General features: G+C 48.6%; 15 non-coding genes and 6 pseudogenes across 15 annotated transcripts; all 21 read right to left on the minus strand.

The window, feature by feature from the left end:
- Positions 1-109, minus strand: LOC124894511 (annotated as a pseudogene).
- A 178-nt stretch (positions 110-287) lies between these two features.
- On the minus strand, positions 288-405 carry LOC124894505. Its single transcript, XR_007051216.1, has one exon. It is a non-coding gene; the product is annotated as a 5S ribosomal RNA (ribosomal RNA).
- A 438-nt stretch (positions 406-843) lies between these two features.
- LOC124894493 lies at positions 844-962 on the minus strand. The gene has a single exon (XR_007051204.1). It is a non-coding gene; the product is annotated as a 5S ribosomal RNA (ribosomal RNA).
- Positions 963-1137: 175 nt separating this feature from the next.
- LOC124894497 lies at positions 1138-1256 on the minus strand. Its single transcript, XR_007051208.1, has one exon. It is a non-coding gene; the product is annotated as a 5S ribosomal RNA (ribosomal RNA).
- Positions 1257-1378: 122 nt separating this feature from the next.
- LOC124894491 lies at positions 1379-1497 on the minus strand. Its single transcript, XR_007051202.1, has one exon. It is a non-coding gene; the product is annotated as a 5S ribosomal RNA (ribosomal RNA).
- Positions 1498-1675: 178 nt separating this feature from the next.
- Positions 1676-1794, minus strand: LOC124894499. Its single transcript, XR_007051210.1, has one exon. It is a non-coding gene; the product is annotated as a 5S ribosomal RNA (ribosomal RNA).
- A 176-nt stretch (positions 1795-1970) lies between these two features.
- LOC124894501 lies at positions 1971-2089 on the minus strand. The gene has a single exon (XR_007051212.1). It is a non-coding gene; the product is annotated as a 5S ribosomal RNA (ribosomal RNA).
- A 177-nt stretch (positions 2090-2266) lies between these two features.
- On the minus strand, positions 2267-2385 carry LOC124894509 (annotated as a pseudogene).
- A 172-nt stretch (positions 2386-2557) lies between these two features.
- LOC124894512 lies at positions 2558-2676 on the minus strand (annotated as a pseudogene).
- Positions 2677-2806: 130 nt separating this feature from the next.
- LOC124894502 lies at positions 2807-2925 on the minus strand. Its single transcript, XR_007051213.1, has one exon. It is a non-coding gene; the product is annotated as a 5S ribosomal RNA (ribosomal RNA).
- A 130-nt stretch (positions 2926-3055) lies between these two features.
- Positions 3056-3173, minus strand: LOC124894514. Its single transcript, XR_007051219.1, has one exon. It is a non-coding gene; the product is annotated as a 5S ribosomal RNA (ribosomal RNA).
- A 178-nt stretch (positions 3174-3351) lies between these two features.
- On the minus strand, positions 3352-3470 carry LOC124894507 (annotated as a pseudogene).
- Positions 3471-3647: 177 nt separating this feature from the next.
- LOC124894508 lies at positions 3648-3766 on the minus strand (annotated as a pseudogene).
- Positions 3767-3939: 173 nt separating this feature from the next.
- On the minus strand, positions 3940-4057 carry LOC124894504. Its single transcript, XR_007051215.1, has one exon. It is a non-coding gene; the product is annotated as a 5S ribosomal RNA (ribosomal RNA).
- Positions 4058-4232: 175 nt separating this feature from the next.
- LOC124894500 lies at positions 4233-4351 on the minus strand. The gene has a single exon (XR_007051211.1). It is a non-coding gene; the product is annotated as a 5S ribosomal RNA (ribosomal RNA).
- Positions 4352-4703: 352 nt separating this feature from the next.
- LOC124894494 lies at positions 4704-4822 on the minus strand. Its single transcript, XR_007051205.1, has one exon. It is a non-coding gene; the product is annotated as a 5S ribosomal RNA (ribosomal RNA).
- A 177-nt stretch (positions 4823-4999) lies between these two features.
- LOC124894506 lies at positions 5000-5118 on the minus strand. Its single transcript, XR_007051217.1, has one exon. It is a non-coding gene; the product is annotated as a 5S ribosomal RNA (ribosomal RNA).
- A 172-nt stretch (positions 5119-5290) lies between these two features.
- Positions 5291-5406, minus strand: LOC124894510 (annotated as a pseudogene).
- Positions 5407-5579: 173 nt separating this feature from the next.
- On the minus strand, positions 5580-5698 carry LOC124894503. The gene has a single exon (XR_007051214.1). It is a non-coding gene; the product is annotated as a 5S ribosomal RNA (ribosomal RNA).
- Positions 5699-5875: 177 nt separating this feature from the next.
- Positions 5876-5993, minus strand: LOC124894495. Its single transcript, XR_007051206.1, has one exon. It is a non-coding gene; the product is annotated as a 5S ribosomal RNA (ribosomal RNA).
- Positions 5994-6168: 175 nt separating this feature from the next.
- Positions 6169-6287, minus strand: LOC124894515. Its single transcript, XR_007051220.1, has one exon. It is a non-coding gene; the product is annotated as a 5S ribosomal RNA (ribosomal RNA).
- Between the last annotated feature and the right edge of the window lie 38 nt (positions 6288-6325).

Consider the following 6325-nt stretch of genomic DNA (forward strand, 5'->3'; position numbering starts at 1 on the left):
TAGAGGACTTCCCAGGGGGTCACCCATCCTAGTACTACTCTCGCCCAAGCACGCTTAATTTCGGAGTTCTGATGGGATCCGGTGCGTTAGTGCTGATATGATTGCATCCGTCATTTCCAGCACTCCAAATTCTATTATGCCTCTTTCTCCTCCGCCGCCCGTCACACCCCGCACGCGTGCCCCTGCGCCTTGCCCTCTTTCTCGTTTCCGCCCAGAGGAAAAACAAAAAAATTCGCTGATCGAACCGGCAAAATTAAACCAAATTTTAAAGGAAAAAAAAAAAGAAAGAGATGCAGCACGAGGACTTCCCAGGGGTCACCCATCCTAGTACGATTCTCGCCCAAACACGCTTAACTTCGGTGTTCTGATGGGATCCGGTGCGTTAGTGCTGGTACGATCGCATCCGTCATTCACAGCACTCCAAATTCTATTATCCCTCTATCTCCTGCGCCGCCCGTCACACCCCGCACGCGCGCCTCTGCGCTTTGCCCCCTTTCTCGTTTCCGTCAAGAGGAAAAACAAAAAGATTCGTCGATCGAACGGGCAAAATTAAACCGAATTTTAAAGGGAAAAAAAAAGAAAGGGATGCAACACTACTCTCGCCCAAGCACTCTAACTTTGGAGGTCTGATGGGATCCGGTGCGTTTGTGCTGGTATGATCGCATCCGTTACTCCCAGCACTCCAAATTCTATTATGCCTCTTTCTCCAGCGCGGCCCGTCACACCCCGCACGTGGGCCTCCGCGCCTCTCCCCCTTTCTTGTTTCCGACAAGAGGAAAAACAAAAAGATTCGCCGATCAAACCGGTAAAATTAAACTAAATTTTAAAGGACAAAAAAAGGAAAGGATGCAACACGAGGACTTCCCAAGGGGTCACCCATCTTAGTACAACTCCCTCCCAAGCACGCCTAACTTCGGAGTTCTGATGGGATCCGGCGCGTTAGTGCTGGTATGATCGCATCCCTCATTCCCAGCACTCCAAATTCTATTATGCCTCGTTCTCATCCGCCGCCCATCACACCCCGCACGCGGGCCTCCGCGCCTCGCCCCATTTCTTGTTTCCGCCAAGAGGAAAAACAAAAAGATTCGCCAATCGAACCGGCAAAATTAAACCGAATTTTAATGAAAAAAAAAGGAAAGGATGCAACACGAAGACTTCCCAGGGGGTCATCCATCCTAGTACTACTCTCGCCCAAGCACGCTTAACTTCGGAGTTATTATGGAATCCGATGCGTTAGTGCTGGTATGTTCGCATCCGTCATTTCAGGCACTCCAAATTCTATTAAGCCTTTTTTCTCGATTCCGTCATGAGAAAAAACAAAAAGATTCGCCGAACGAACCGGCAAAATTTAACCAAATTTTAAAGAAAAAAAAAGAAAGGGATGCAACACGAGGACTTCCCAGGGGGTCACCTATCCTAGTACTAATCTCACCCAAGCACGCTTAACTTCGAAGTTCTGATGGGATCCGGTGTGTTAGTGCTGGTATGATCGCATCCGTCATTCCCAGCACTCCAAATTATTTTAAGCCTATTTTCACCTGTGCCGCCCGTCACACCCCGCACGCGCGCCCCCGCGCCTCGCCCCCTTCCTCGTTTCCGTCAAGAGGAAAAACAAAAAGATTCGCCGATCGAACCGGCAAAATTAAACTAAATTTTAAAGGAAAGAAAAAAGAAAGGGATGCAACACGTGGACTTCTCAGGGGGTCACCCATCCTAGTACTACTCTCACCCAAGCGCGCTTAACTTCGTAGTTCTGGTGGGATCCAGTGCGTTAGTGCTGGTATCATCGCATCCGTCATTCCCAGCTCGACAAATTTTATTAACACTCTTTCTCCTGCTCCGCCCGTCAAACCCCGCACGCGCGCCCTCGCGCCTCGCCCCTTTTCTCGTTTCCGTCAAGAGGAAAAACAAAAAGATTCGCCGATCGAAGCAGTAAAATTAAACCGAATTTTAGAGGAATAACAAAAGAAGGGATGCAACACGAGGACATCCCAGGGGGTCACCCATCCTAGTACAACTCTCGCCGAATCACGCTTAACTTTGGAGTTCTGATGGGATCCGGTGCGTTAGTGCTGGTATGATCGCATCCATGATTCCCAGCATTCCAAATTTTAGTAAACCTCTTTCTCCAGCGCCGCCTGACACACCTCTCACGCGCGCCCCCGCGCATCGACCCTTTTCTCGTTTCTTTCAAGAGGAAAAACGAAAAGATTCGCCGATCGAGCCGGCAAAATTAAACCAAATTTTAAAGGAAAAAAATAAGGAAGGGATGCAACACGAGGACTTCCTAGGGGGTTACCCATCCTAGTACTACTCTAGACCAAACACGTTTAACTTCGGAGTTCTAATGGAATCCGGTGTATTACAGCTAGTATGATGGCATCCGTCATTCTCAGCACTCCAAATTTTACTAAGCATCTTTCTCCTGCGCCGCCCGTCAAACCCCGCACGCGCGTCCCCGCGCCTCGCCCCCTTTCTCGTTTCCCCCGAGAGAAAAATAAAAAGATTCGCCGATCGAACCGGCAAAAGTAAATCGAATTAAGGAAAAAAAATTCAAGGGATGGAACACGAGGACTTCACAAGGGGTCACCCATCCTAGTACTACTCTAGCCTAAGCACGCTTAACTTCGATGTTTTGATGGGATCAGATGAGTTAGTGCTAATATTATCGCATCCGTCATTCTCAGCATTCCAAATTCTATTAAGCCTCTTTCTACCCCCTTTCTCGTTTACGCCAAGAGGGAAGACAAAAAGATTCCCCGATCGAACCGGCAAAATTAAACGGAATTTTAAAAGAAAAAAAAAAGGGATGCAACACGAGGGCTTCCTATGAGGTCACCCATTCTAGTACTACTCTCGCCCAAGCACGCTTAACTTCAAAGTTCTGATGGGATCCGGTGAGTTAGTGCTGGTATGATCGCATCCATCATTCTCAAAGCCTGCACTAGCGCCCCCGCGCCTTGCCCCCTTTCTCGATTCCGCCAAGAGAAAAATAAAAAGATTCACCGATCGAACCGTCAAAATTAAACCGAATTTTAAAGGAAAAAAAAAGGTAGGGATGCAACACGAGGACTTCCCAAGGGTCACCCATCCTAGTACTACTCTCGCCCAAGCACGCTAAAATTCGGAGTTCTAATGGGATCCGGTGCGTTAGTGCTGGTATGATCGCATCCATCATTGTTATCTCTCCAAATTCTATTAAGCCTCTTTCTCCTGCGCCGCCCGTCACACCCCGCACGTGCGCCCCCGTGCCTCGCACCCTTTCTCGTTTCCGCCAAGAGAAAAACAAAAAGATTCGCCAATCGAACCGGCAAAATAAAACCAAATTTTAAAGAAAAAAAGAAAAAGAAACGGATGCAACACGAAGGCTTGACAGGGGGTCACCCATCCTAGTACTACACTCACCCCAGCGCGCTTACCTTCGGAGTTCTGATGGGATCCGGAGCGTTAGTGCTGGTATAATCGCATCCGTCATTCTCAAAACTTCAAATTCTATTAAACCTCTTTCTCCTGTGCCGCCAGTCACTCCCCGCACGCGTGCCCCTGCGCCTTACCCCCTTTCTCGTTTCTGCCAAGAGGAAAAACAAAAAGATTTGCCGATCGAATCGACAAAATTGAACCAAATTTTAAAGTAAAAAAAAAAAGAAGGGATGCAACATGAGGACTTGCCAAGGGGTGACCCATCCTAGTAATATTCTCGCCCAAGCACGCTTAACTTCGGAGTTCTGATGGGATTCGATGCGTTAGTGCTGGTTTGATCGCATCCGTCAATCCCAGCACTCTAAATTCTATTAAGACTTTTTCTCCTGCACCGCCCGTAAAACCCCGACGCGCGCCCCTGCGCATTGCCCCCTTTCTCGTTTCCGCCAGGAAAAAAACAGAAAGATTCGCCGATCGAATCGTCAAAATTAAACCGAATTTTAAAGGAAAAAAAAGGTAGGGATGCAACACGAGGACTTCCCAAGGATCACCCATCCTAGTACTACTCTCGCCCAAGCACGCTAAAATTCGGAGTTCTAATGGGATCCGGTGCGTTAGTGCTGTTATGATCGCATCCATCATTGTTAGCTCTCTAAATTCTATTAAGCCTTTTTCTCCTGCGCCGTCTGTCACACCCCGCACGCGCGCATCCGCGCCTTGCCCCCTTTCTCGTTTCCGCCAAGACGAAAAACAAAAAGATTCGCCGATCGAACCAGCAAAATTAAATCGAATTTTAAAGGAAAAAAAAGAAGGGGATGAAACACGAAGTCTTCCCAGGGGGTCACCCATCCTAGTACTACTCTCGCCCAAGCACGCTTAACTTTATAGTTCTGATGGGATCCGGTACGTTAGTGCTGGTATGATCGCATCCGTCATTAGCAGCACTCCAAGTTCTGATGGGATCCGATGAGTTAGTGCTGGTTTGATCGCATCCGTCATTCTCAGCACTCCAAATTCTTTTAAGCATTTTTCTCCTACACCGCCCGTCAAACCCCGCACGCGCGCCCCCGCGCCTTTCCCCCTTTCTCGTTTCTGCCAAGAGAAAAACAAAAAGATTCGCCGATCGAACAGTCAAAATTAAATCAAATTTTATAGGAAAAAAAAAGGTAGGGAGGTAACACGAAGACTTCCCAGGGGGTCACCCATCCTAGTACTATTCTAATGGGATCCAGTGCGTTAGTGCTATTAAGATCCCATACATCCTTCTTGGCACTCCAAAAGAAGGGATGCAACACGAGGACTTCCCAGGCGGTCACCCAACCTAGTACTACACTCACCCCAGCGCGCTTACCTTCGGAGTTCTGATGGGATCCGGAGCGTTAGTGCTGGTATAATCGCATCCGTCATTCTCAAAACTCCAAATTCTATTAAGCCTCTTTCTCCTGCACCGCCCGTCACACCCCGCACGCATGCCCCCGCGCCTCGCCCCCTTTCTCGTTTCCGTCGAGTGGAAAAACAAAAGGATTCGCCGATCGAACAAGCAAAATTAAACCGAATTTTAAAGAAAAATAAGAAGGAAGGGATGCAACACGAGGACTTCCCAGGGGGTCACCCATCCTAGTTCTACTCTCGACCAGGCACGCGTAACTTCAGAGTTTCGATGGGATCCGGTGCGTTAGTGCTGGTATGATCGCATCCGTCATTCCGAGCACTCCAAATTCTATTAAGCCTCTTTCTCCTGCGCCGCCCGTCTCACCCCGCGCACACGCCCCCGCGCCTCGCCCTCTTTCTCGTCTCCACCAAGAGGAAAAACAAAAAGATACGTCGATCGAACCGGTAAAATTAAATCGAATTTTAAAGGAAAAAAAAGAAAAGGATACGAGGACTTCCCAAGGGTCACCCATCCTAGTACTACTCTCGCCCAAGCTCGCTTAGCTTCGGAGTTCTGATGGGATTCAGTGCGTTAGTGCGGGTATGATATCATCACCCATTCCCAGAACTCCAAATTCTATTAAGCCTCTTTCTCCTGAACCGCCCGTCAAATCCCGCACGCGCGCTCCGCGCGTCGCCCCTTTTCTCGTTTTCGCCAAGAGGAAAAACAAAAAGATTCGCCGATCGAACCGGCAAAATTAAATCAAATTTTAAGAAAAAAAAAGGAAGGGATGCAACACGAGGGGTTACCAGGGGGTCAACCATCCTAGTACTACTCTCGCCCAAGCAGGATTGACTTCGGAGTTCTGATGGGATCCGGTGCGTTAGTGCTGGTATGATCGCATCAGTCATTTTCAGCACTCCAAATTCTATTAAGCCTCTTTCTCCTGCGCCGCCAGTCATACCCCGCACGTGCGCCCCCCTTCCTCGCCCCCTTTCTCGTTTCCGCCTTGAGGAAAAAGAAATGGATTCGCCGATCGAACCGGCAAAATTAAACGAAATTTTAAAGGAGAAAAAAAAGAAAGTGATGCAACACGAGGACTTCCCAGGGATCACCCATCCTAGTACTACTCTCGCCCAAACACGCTTAACTTCGGAGTTCTGATGGGATCCGGTGCGTTAGTGCTGGTATGATCTCATCCGTCAATACCAGCACTCCAAATTCTATTAAGCCTCTTTCTCCTGCGCCGCTCGTCACACCTCGCTCGCGGGCCTCCGCGCTTCGCCCCCTTTCTTGTGTCCGCCAGGAGAAAAAATAAAAAGATTCGCTGATCGAACCGGCAAAATTAAACCGAATTTTAAAGGAAAAAAAAAGAAGGGATTCAACACGAGGACTTCCCAGGGGGTCACCCATCCTAGTACAACTCACGCCCAAGCACGCTTAACTTCGGAGTTCCGATAGAATCCGGTGCGTTAGTGCTGGTATGATCGCATCCGTCATTCCCAGCACTCCAAATTCTATTAAGCCTCTTTC

The sequence above is a fragment of the Capsicum annuum genome, unplaced genomic scaffold (genome assembly GCF_002878395.1).
Source record: "Capsicum annuum cultivar UCD-10X-F1 unplaced genomic scaffold, UCD10Xv1.1 ctg74685, whole genome shotgun sequence".
In the NCBI taxonomy this organism is placed as follows: Eukaryota; Viridiplantae; Streptophyta; class Magnoliopsida; order Solanales; family Solanaceae; genus Capsicum; species Capsicum annuum.